The sequence below is a fragment of the Pangasianodon hypophthalmus genome, chromosome 6 (assembly GCF_027358585.1).
Source record: "Pangasianodon hypophthalmus isolate fPanHyp1 chromosome 6, fPanHyp1.pri, whole genome shotgun sequence".
NCBI lineage: Eukaryota > Metazoa > Chordata > Actinopteri > Siluriformes > Pangasiidae > Pangasianodon > Pangasianodon hypophthalmus.
The window spans coordinates 19,782,919-19,794,500 of record NC_069715.1 but is presented as its reverse complement, the minus strand read 5'-3'; positions in this window follow the sequence as shown (position 1 = coordinate 19,794,500).

Genomic DNA, 11,582 nt, shown 5'->3' with positions numbered 1-11,582 from the left:
CTGACATCATCCTGATGTCGAGCCAGCTCTTCATGGAAGTCCAAGAAAGTGCCAAGAGAACCAGCAGGACCCTCCAACTACAAAGATGCACACTGAACATCCAGGCATACTCCCAAATCGGGCTGTGACTGGAACGGGTAGCTCCAATATTCCCCCTTCTCATCAGGAAAGACCTGCTGGACCACTTTGAGCACTTGATAGACTTAAAGCAACTAAAAATATGTGCCCACATCTGAGAGCCTCTTTCCAGCCCGTAAACACCTGGGAAGTGCAATGTCAAGTGGCAGACACTGTCCACAGTCCACCAAGTGATGATGCATACTCAAGTTCAGGACTGGACTAGAACCTGATGCCCTCAAACGGGACCCAAACATCACTCCTGTGTGCCCTACAAACAACAACAGGTCCGAACTTGTGCTGCCCACAAGTGACCAAAGAGATAAATATCCAACGCACAACAGTGACCGACGCAGTTTTGGCCCTTTGGGCAGAGAACTTTGGCTATGCCAACTCTCCAGCAGAATTTAACATCTTTCTAAACAAAGCATGCCCAGATGCCAGAGCCAACCTCATCTACGTGGATGATATCCTCATGAAGAGTACCATTGTGACTGATCACTTGAAAGAGACAGACCTGTCCTAAATCAACTAACCACTGCAGGTTTCAAAATTGCTCTACACAATGGACAATGGTGCAAAACCAAAGTAAACTACGTGGGCCTGCTCATTGGACCACACAGCATCAAACCCCAATCCAGCAGCATCCAAGCGATCCAAAACAAAGACGCCCACCAATGTCTCCGAATTACGCAGTAGTAGGGGTGAGCAACTACTCATTGCAATTCAGTGAGAGCTACTCTGACATTGCATGACCACTGACCTCTCTCCTGAAGAAAGACAGTCCATTCGTGTGGTCAGAAGTTCAAGATAAGGCGATGCATGAACTCAAGCAACACCTATGCTCCACCATTTATCTGGCCTACCTAGACCCAATGAAGGAATTCTTCCTGGAAGCCGGATTCTCAAGTCACTCTCAGCGCAGGCCTGTACCAACACTACGACCAAGACAAAAGAGTGATTGCCTATGCCAGCAAGACACTGCTTCCACCAGAGTGCAAATTCTCAGACTACGAGAAAGTCTTGCTCTGCACAGTGTGCGCCATCTAGCAAAATTCATCTTGGAGACCTGCCACCAGCCCGTTACATTCCTCAATAGTCAACGCATGCGGCACGGCGTGGTTACCAACACACGCATAGCTACATGGCTGATGACCCTCCAAAGACATGACATTAAGGCAAGATATGCCCAGAACCATAGGTTAATATTGGGTAGTGGATTGGCAGCCTGCCAGAGCTGCTCCAATGACACTCCGCCTGTGACATCAGAATCCACAGAACCAGAACAGACAAACCACAAATACTTTGAGGAGAATGTTTGCCAAAACATGCCCACAGCCTACATTGATGATTGCTCATGCAATTACCAGGGCAACTTGAAGGTTCAAACTGTGCTGTGACTCATCGCAATACGTGGAGATAGTGGCTATCCTCATCACTCTCCAAACTGCTGTGGCCCATAACATCAAAGTACTCCTCATCTGTACTGACAACCTATGCCTGACTCAGCTTCACATGCTTCACATTGAAGTCACTCACCACCAGCGCACTACCGCAGCACAGACCCCCACCTCCACCCTCATCGGCCTTGAACTTCTTGGTGGATGACCTGCTTTCCCTACAGGCTTCTGATCCTGCACTTAAAATCCTGATGGCTCACCTTTCGGACCCTCAAACAAACCCCATTATGGACTCCAACCTTGTGTTCTCCTCCGACCTCCCCACAAATACAAGCACATGCTTCTTCTCAAAAACTGCATTCTCCTATATGCCCCTAAGGATCTCGCTGCACCCAAACTTGTGCTTCTTCAGTGCCAAAGGGGAGTTATACTCATGTATGCCCAAGATGCACCATGTGCTGGACACCACGGTGCCAAAGACACCTACCAAATGCTAAGACAAGTAGCACATGGCCCGGCATGCAACAACACATGGCAGAATACATAAAAGGATGCTTGGTATGCTGCCAGTTCCAGTCTGCAAATCTGAAACACAGAGCCCCATTGCAATGCAAAGGATTGACCTTCCCATGGTCAGACTTTCAAATGGGTTGGACCATTGCCAAGATCAACAAGGGGTAACAAATACTTCCTCACCAAAATGAGTGGAATGCCTCCCGGCACCCAGTGTCAAGGCCCAAACTATGGCCTGTCTGTTGATGAACCACATCTTCTCCAGATTCGGACTACCCTTGAGGGTCAACTCTTATTGAGGCATGCACTGAGATTATGCGAGGGATCTGAAAGCTCTTGGGCATACAGGCTCAATCACACATCAAACACCGTGCCATCTCTTCTGGCCAAGTGGAGTGTACCAGCCAAACAGTAGTCAACTTGCTGAAAAAGAAGAGACTGGGACATCAAGCTGCAATGCTGAACAGATCCATGAGAGTGCCTCCCTTTGAGCTGATGATGGTACGACAGATGATGCTACAACTACTGTACCAGCCAGGTGACATGAACCTTGTCACAGCCTACACCACCCACCAATACCTGGAGGAACTACACCACCACTTGACAGCCACCTTCTCCTTTGCACAACAGCAACTCCAAAAAAGTGCAGAAGGTCGAAAAGCCTACTACCAAAAGGCATCTCAAGAAGAACTGGAGATCAGAGGGGGAAACCACAACTTTGCACAGTCGGTTACCACAACTTTGCACAGCCCCATCAGCTGGCTCCTCATCGCTTGTTGAAAAAGTTCCTGTCTCACTGGACTGGACCCCATGAGATCGTAGACAAGCTATCACCAGTCGCCTACAGGATCAGTCAGCCAAGGGCGCCAAGAACCTATCAACTGGGTTCGTCACAATCAGATAAAGTGGCACCTGGGTCCCAATAAACCAGAAAAGGGGGAAGTCAGAACAGGCTGACATGGCTCAGACCAGCCATGTCCTACACCACGCTTACATACAGTTAAAGCAACTAGTAGAGAAACATTTAACTATTTCCTTGAGCAGTAAAACACCTACCTTAGATGAACATACAACACATTTCAAGATTCAAGATTTTTATTTGTCACATACACACACATACACATGGAAACCTGGACTACTCCTCTTTAGACCGTGCATTAAATACAAAATTAAAATTCAAATTTAAAAATCAGAAATTAATAAGAAATAAAAAGAAATAAGATAAGAAATAAGAAATATGAAATACGTGTACAGGAATGTGCAAAACGGATGTACAAAATATGCAGTATGTTACATGTAGTAACAATACAACGTGCAAAGTGCAGAGTGCGTAGTGTTAGTGGAGTGCAAGTGACTGTAGAGTCTTTGTGGAGTCCTAAGGGGTCTGTATGGTGGACACAACCATGTTGTGGAGTCTGATGGCCTGAGGGAAGAAGCTCCTCCTGAGCCTCTCGGTTTTAGCCATCAGACTACCGAAGCACCTGCCTGATTGCAACAGGCTAAACAGACAGTCACCAGGGTAGGTGGAGTCCCTGATGATTTTAGCAGCTCTTGTACTGCATCGCCTGGTGTAGATGTTGTGCAGAGAGGGGAGTGCAGACCCGGAGATGCACTCAGCTGAGCGCACCACTCTCTGCAGGACTTTGCGGTCCTGGGTTGAGCAATTACCGTACCACGCTTAGATGCACTGAGTTAGTAAACTTTCTATGGCCCCAGTATAGAAAGTTTTCAGGATCGCTGGGGAGACCCTGAATTTCCTTGGTTCACCTGAGCTTGAATGTGATGAATCCAGGTCAGGTCCTCAGAGATGTGTACTCCAAGGTACCTGAAGCTGCTCACTCACTCCACAGGGGTCCGCCGATCTAGAGTGGGTGTAGTTCTGCTTTTGCCTCTCCCTGAAGTCCACAACCAGCTCCTTGGTTTTACTGATGTTCAGAGAGAGACTGTTAGCCTGGCACCAAGCTATGAGTTTCTCCACCTTGTCAAAGTAGGCAGCCTCATCGTTGTTGGAGATAAGGCCCATAACCACTGTGTCGTCAGCAAACTTGACGATAGAAGTGGAGCTGTGAAAGGACACATAGTCATGTTTGTAGAGAGAGTAGAGCAGGGGGCTCATGACACAGCCTTGTGGGGCACTGGTGCTCAGGGTGATGGTGTTGGAGGTAAACTGGCCCACTCTCACTACCTGGGGTCTGCCTGTGAGGAAGTCCAGGACGCAGTCACAAAGGGATGCATTAAGACTGAGCTCCCTGAGCTGAGCTATAGTCTATAAACAGCAACCTCACATAGTTCCCTCTGTTGCTGGTGGTGTGGGTGAGGGTAGTGTGTAGGACGTGAGATCGTGTCCTCAGTAGATTTATTGGGGCGGTAGGCGAACTGGAGTGGGTCAATGGTGTCAGGGATGGAGGAGCAGATGAAGTTTTTGATAAACCTCTCAAAAACCTTCATGACAAGCAATGTTAAGACTACAGGACAATAGTCATTTAGGCAAGAGGGCTTATTGTTCTTTGGTGCAGGAGTAACTACAGATTTTTTAAAGCAGGTGGGGTCCACACATTTAGCTAGGGACTCAGTGAAGATGGAAGTGAACAAACCAGCTAGCTGATCAGTGCAGGATCTCCGTACATGACCAGAAATGCCGTCAGGGCTGGCCGCTTTCCTGATGTTCACATGCTTCAGAGCCCTTCAAACCTTGACCTCTGAGACGGTGATTGCTTGCTCATCGCTAATAGAGCTGTAGCACTAGTCGGCAGGCTAGTGCTAGGATGGTTAGCCTCAAAGTGCGCATAACAAGTATTCAGCTCATCGTCCAGAGAAAAGTCAGCTCTCACCACAGTGGTGGATTTGCCTCCGAAGGCGCTTATAGTCTTCAGTCCCTGCCACATGCGTTGGGAGTCATTGAGCTGGAATGAGACTCCACTCGCTCCCTGTACCAGAGTTTAGTGGCTCTCACTGTGCATGAGAGAGCATAGCATGCCGCTTTGTACTCGCTCATATTCCCTAACATAAGCCCTGCATTGTACGTGACTGTGCAAGCATTCACCGCAGCTCGGATAGCATCATCCACCCATGGTTTCTGGTTTGAGAAAGTCCTTATTGTGACAGTGTGTGTTGTTTCCATGATTAGCATGATATCAAAGTTAACTGCTACATCCGTAAACTTGTTGACATCAGCAGAACTCGACAGGAACATGTCCCAGTCATTGTCATCGAGCGCGTCCTGTATCACAGCTTCTGAATGGGCAGACCAGCGCTGAACCCCCCTCCTCTCTGGAGCTTCCTGTAAGAGCCTTTGTTTATATTCCGGCATGAGGGAAATGGTGGCATGATCCAATTTACTGAAAAGTTTTTGCATATCCCAGCTTGCTAGGAAGCTGGGGTCAGAGCACAGGGTCAGCCATGGTAGGGCACCCCTGGAGCAGATGTGGTTAAGGGTATTGCTCAAGGGCCCAACAGTGGCAGTTTGGCAGTGCTGGGGATTGAACTCCCACCCTTCTGATCAGCAACCTAGAGCCTTAACCGTTCAGCCACCACCGCCCTAACTAACCATGTATACATAGAATCCTGACTTCATAACAGGCAAACCTTAGCATTTATTGGAATTTTATTCTTTTGAAATTTTGTTTGTTCTTCGTTTATTGTGGCTGCTGTCACTATCATTCCTTTCTTCTCTCTCTCTCTGTCTCTCTCACTTGCCTTTCTCTTCCCCTAGTAGGTCAAAGAGAACAAGAAAGAGAAACTATTAGTGGTCAGACCATCCTATGCGTTACAAGACGTGTCACTCTTGTCAACTCTATTAAGTTTGCAAAATTTCCCCCTCTGATTTAATCTGCTAGTTTCCCCTGCATGGCTAACTGGTATATATACAGTCTCCTTTGAAAGTGTTGGAACAGGAGGGCCAATTCTTTTGTTTTTGCTGTACACTGAAGACATTGGAGTTTAGCTCAAAAGATGAATATGAGATGGTAGATTGGAATTTCAGCTTCAGTTTCAAAATATTTACATCTAGATGTGCTAAACAACTTAGAACATGGCACCTTTGGTGGCAGACCACCCAACTGTTAGGTTGGCCTTGTCGTTCCAGTACTTTCAGATTGGACTGTTTCCATTAGCCAGTAAATGCCAGTATTTGACCAATAAAAACTCTGCTGATCCTGCCGGACACAGTTTCCGGTACATATATTCACTTACGGAACTTACAAATTTCAAGATAAAGTACATACAGTTGGGGTCATAAGTTTATAAACGCCTTGCAGAATCTGCAAAATGTTAATAATTTTTAAAAAATAAGAGGGATAATAAAAATTGCATTTCGTTTTTTATTTAGTACCGCCCTGAATAAGCTATTTCATGTTTCATATAGTCCACAAGACAAACTAATAACTGAATTAACACAAATGAACCAGTTCAAAAGTTTACATATGCTTGATTCTTAATACTGTGTGTTATTACTGGGATGATCAATGACTGTTTTAATGTTTTGTGATAGTTGTTTATGAGTCCCTTGTTTGTCCTGGGCAGTTAAACTACCAATTGTTCCTCAGAAAAATCCCCGAGGTCCTGCACATTCTTTGCTTTTCCAGCATCTTCTGCATATTTGACTCCCTTTCCAGCAGATTCACATACCGAGATCCATATTTTCACACTGAGAACAACCGAGAGACTCATACACCACTATTACAAAAGATGCATTCACTGATGCTCAAGAAGGCAACACAATACATTAAACTTTTTTGTTTAAAGCTCTTTTTTTTATTTAGTATTCCCCTTTAGAAGCTACATAAGATATTTACATGTTTCCAAAAGACAAAATACTGTGACCGATCATAGTAACTACGTTAAATCAGCCTCTACACATGTCCGTCCATTTTGAACAACTGTCCTCTATGCAAACATTTTCAAATTAATTTACATTAAAACATGTTTTTAATCACCTGATAAGATGAATTAATGGCACATTTCAAAGTAAGCAACTTATTTAACTGCTTACCTCTTCCAGAGTTTTCTGAAACCGCTTCACACCGAAAGCTTGAAAAGATGAGTAACATACTTGAGTTGATATGCTACATGAACATAATCAATGACATTTCTCGGCATGTGACTGATTTACATATATCTGTAATGGCAAACTGCAAAATGCACTATGGGCCTCATGTGTACCCCATGCCAAAGACTGACCAGCCTCCCTGTATTTTTGTTATTAGGGGGCCAAGCATACAGTGCTGGAACCCTATTGTAACTGTCAAGATTTTTCTTATTAGGTGGCCAACAACCCTATTGTTTTCATTAGGATTTTTAGGGGTCCAAACACTTAAGGAGCTTCTTCTTCCTCTTAGAGACACAAACTTGAAGTGCTTGAAACCCTTGAAATTGTTAGGATTTTTCTTCTTCTCCTTCTCTTCTTATTAGAGGTCCAAGCACAAAGTGCTTGTAACCTATTATTTTTGTTATCATTTTTATTCTTATTTTCATTATTATTAGGGCTTGTAACCTTATTGAAATTGTTAGGGTTTTTCTTCTTCTTCTTCTCCTTCTTCTTCTTCTTGTTATTATTATTACTAGGGGTCCACGCATGAAGTGCTCTATCCCTAGTGTTTTTGTTCAGATTTTTAGGGGTCCAAACACCAAAGGTGCTGGATCCCTATTGTAATTGTTAGGACTTTCTTACTTTCTTTCCTTCCTTCTCATCATCTTTTTAGGGGTCAAATTATAAAGTGCTTATAACCCTCCTGGAATTGTTAGGATTTTTCTTCTTCTTATTATTATGATTCTTCACTAAAACACGATGGGCAGCCCAAACCATAAGTCGTAGAAACACCAAACTTTGTCACATGGTGCAGAATTCCGACCACTACTCAGGGAAGTAAAGGGACCAGCATCAGCCTGATGGTGGCGCTATAGCCAAGCTTTTACCTTTTGTCTTATAGCTTGAGAACCATAAGTCATACACTCAAAATTCTTTTTTCCTCTTATTCCATGGCTTCTGCTTAATCCAGTTAGACACTAATTTTTGCAATGATTGATTTTTTGCTAATTTGCATAATATGCAATACCTACTTTTCCTAGGATTTTTGACCGATCTTCACAAACCTGGTGTCAAACTGTTCAGGACAAACTGTTCTTGTTTTGTTTGCTTAAAAAAATAGCATATCTCTTGGAAAATAAGAGCCACAGTGAAATTTCTTGTTTTTAATTATAAATTTGCCATTTAAATTATTTAGTCCCACCTACTCTAAGTTACAATAATATACAATACAAATATATGCGAAACTTACTATTGCAAACTAGTCCTAGGATTTTTGTCAGACTGTCACAAAATACTCACGGGAGTGTGAAACTTACTAATTATCAAAAACCTGTTGAAATTTGTAAACAGTATGGCCGCCACATACCAATCAACCCACACTGTAAAAAATCCAACTTGCAAAAAGTTTTAATAACTATTATCTATTAGTTAACTGGACAATAAAACCAAAAAAAGTTGACTTAATAAGTGGAAATAAGTTGGTTCAAAAATTGTCTGGCCAACTTAATTTGAACTGTTGACTGGATATGCACATGCAAGTTTACAAGCACACATGTTGGTTTGGTGGTTGGAACATGCACGCTGTAACACGCAGACGCTGGAGCTCACATGGAATGATAGCGCCATTTTGATCGTCAGTCAAACATGCAAACTTCATCTTTTCAAACTTCATCGTTTAAAGTAAGTATCTTTATTCATTTTACTATATTTATTAGATTGTTAAAATGTTTGTAAAACATAAGTGTGATCATTAAGCATTGTTTGCGACATGCAAATATATCTACTGTTAGAGTTTTTAATTCCAGTAGAACGTACAATTGTGTGTTTTGACCTGGTTTTGAAACTAAAGTCATAATTAAGTAATGTAGTGTCACTGGGCAAGCTTATTATTTTAAAGCAAGTTTGCATGAACGTTCTCATCAAGGAGAAAATATGTCGCAATCCTGGTTTTATATCTTGCAAATCTAACTTCATGTTTTGCAATCCTGGCTATATTTATCACGGTTATCGGAAATAATGTGTAGATTTGTCATATAGACCTAACTCAAAATATAATCGTGTTGTTTATTACATCACAGAAAAAGCCGTTGGAGCTCACATGGAATGATAGCACCATGCAGCACGAGATCACGACAAACTTCATCTTTTCAAACTTCATCATTTAAAGTAAGTATCTTTATTCATTTGATTATATTTATTAGATTGTTAAAATGTTTATAAAACATCAGTGTGATCATTAAGCATTGTTTGCGACATGCAATCTAACATGCAGTCTAACAAATCTAATGTCATGTTTTGCAATCCTGGCTGTATTTACCAGTTATCAGAAATAATGTGTAGATTTGTCATATAGACTTAACTCAAAATATAATCGTATCGTTTATTAAATCACAGAAAAAGCATGATAAAGTGGATTTGTTAGATTAACACCGTTTACATCGCATGCGAGAGACGCAACGCGACAAAAGACAATATGAAACCATTATAATCGGTGGATTACATATCTAAAAATAACATGTAAATGACTTACTCATCAGAAATTTTGATCCCCTGGAACAAGTCGCTCTTCAAAATGCAACTGGTCATCATCTGAGTTGCGCTCTTTTTCTTAGGCAAAGGTGTACTCTTCCTCACTGTCCAGGACCATCTGGAGAACTTCCTCATGTGCATAGGGTACCATCATCCAAAAATGATGAAAAGTCAATAAATCTGATGAAGCTTGATGCATGTTTGGGGCATGGTCATACATAGGAGTGTGGCTAACTTCAGATAAATACTTCTCAGGATCAATAAGTCTGATCAAGGTGTAAATTGGTATACTGCATCTCTATGCTAATCTGTAAGTGGGTGTTTGATAATGACCTGATTACTTAAAGAAAAAAAAAACAAAACCATGGCCACCACTGGCCAATCTGATTTCAGCAGACATTTGACAGTGTAATTGCACTATTGTCACTAAACTTGAAAGTTTGGTCACTCTAAAGACTCCCTAGTAACTGATGCAGTTTCATTCAACTTGGCCTTCGGGGGTGATATTCATGTTTTTTTTGGACATAAAAACAAGCATATCGCTTGTAAAATAAGATGTACAATGAAACATATTTTGTCCCTTGCTTTGTTTACTTACTCCCTAAAAATTTTCCCTTTGGACCATTTAGACCCATCCACTCAAATTTCTGATAAGTTGCTTAATATGCAAAACCTAATTTTGAGAACTTGTCCTAGGCTTTTTGATGTATCTTCACAATTTTGGTGTCACATTTAGTACAGTCTGAAAGTCAATAATTACCAAATATATATATATATATATATATATATATATATATATATATATATATATATATATATATATACATATGGTGAGAATTTGTGAACAATATGACATCAATATGCCAATCATTGCATGGAAGAGCTTATTTACTTAAAACTCTGTCTTATAGCTGTTTAATTGAGCTAAATCCTATCCCCTACTCAACCAAAAGAAAACGGTTCAAAAGAAACATACCCACTTGAATTAAATAAATGAATTTACCTTTTAGTTTATATCTCTACAAATGTATGGGCTAGAGTAAAATATCTTATATGAGCACAATTGCTGAGTCCTCCTGCAATTTGTCCCATGTGGTTTAATTATTTTGGCTGGCATTTTCCACAATTTTGAATTTTCTGAAAGACATACTTTTTCAAACTCGTCCTACTTCCTTCATCTATGGTGTCAAATTCACGCCATAAGTATCATGGTCGTAAAAAATAAAAATAAATAAAAGTACACGCAATTCATAGAATTGAATACACAGTTTTAAAAAAATATTGAAAAACTAACAAAAAGAACACAGAATAATCAGAATTAAAAACAAAATTGCGTTTTCCTGACGTCACGTCACGTGACGTCATCTAATCCCAGCTTACTGATTGGCTAGTGAAGAGCTGTCGGTTTAGAACCAGTGGAAACTTTAATTCCGCTCCTGGTCTGCAGGAAACTCTTTCCGTAGTTTTTGTGTGAAAGTAACTGAAGATCTTGGAAATGAGGGCAAAGAAAACTGAAGTGTGAATGAAAAGAAAATGAAATATGAGCAAAAAATAGCACAGAGAGCAAGCGTCAGAGTAAATTAATTTTAATTCCGAATATTTTGTGTTCTTTTTGTTAGGTTTTATCTTCGATATTTTTTTAAATTGTGTATCCAATTCTGTGATTCGCGTGTGATATTTTTTACGACCACGATTTTTAGGACGTGAAATTGACGCCACGTTCATCTGATTGCTACATTGCGTATTGAATACCAAACATAGAGCTTGCTAGCAAAAACTTATTAAAACAATTTTGATCAGCTGCTAATAGATCAATGAAATTTTAGACCATTGCATTGCATCAGAAGAGCTGTATCTTCTGAACACATAGTCAGGAGAACATTAATAGGACACAATCGACCCATTGGGGGGTGCTATAACTAAAAAAAAAATGCATATATCCATATTTTATATATATATATATATATATATATATATATATATATATATATATATAT